This window comes from Penaeus monodon, chromosome 34 (assembly GCF_015228065.2).
Source record: "Penaeus monodon isolate SGIC_2016 chromosome 34, NSTDA_Pmon_1, whole genome shotgun sequence".
In the NCBI taxonomy this organism is placed as follows: Eukaryota; Metazoa; Arthropoda; class Malacostraca; order Decapoda; family Penaeidae; genus Penaeus; species Penaeus monodon.
The window spans coordinates 32,579,927-32,580,247 of record NC_051419.1 but is presented as its reverse complement, the minus strand read 5'-3'; the positions used below and the strand labels follow the sequence as shown (position 1 = coordinate 32,580,247).

The following is a 321-nucleotide window of genomic DNA, read 5'->3' as shown; positions in this document are numbered from 1 at the left end:
GCCCAATGTTATAAAAATTCCACCCTGAACCCAGATAACCATAAATCACTAATATCATTTTTGTTAATATTTCTGTAAATATTTTGATTAGTTTAATCCTATGTAAGGTGTGTTCTTGCCCACTAACAAGAACCCTAAGCTCCAGTGCTGATGTATAATCTAAGTCCACACGCATATCAACCGATATGTTACCATGCCCTAAAGTCCCTTTTCTTGGCTAATTCTGCAGTCAACCAGGTGCTGATATATGTACAGTTGAAACTTTCCCTTCTCCTAGGCACAGTGAAATAGCCTCTTTGGTCCTCCTTAAACATACAGTGA

General features: G+C 38.0%; 1 protein-coding gene across 1 annotated transcript in view; it reads right to left on the bottom strand.

The window, feature by feature from the left end:
• The window catches only part of LOC119594745 (double-strand-break repair protein rad21 homolog), a gene marked incomplete in the record, with an annotated part of 12,864 nt that overhangs the window by 389 nt on the left and 12,154 nt on the right, over positions 1-321 (bottom strand).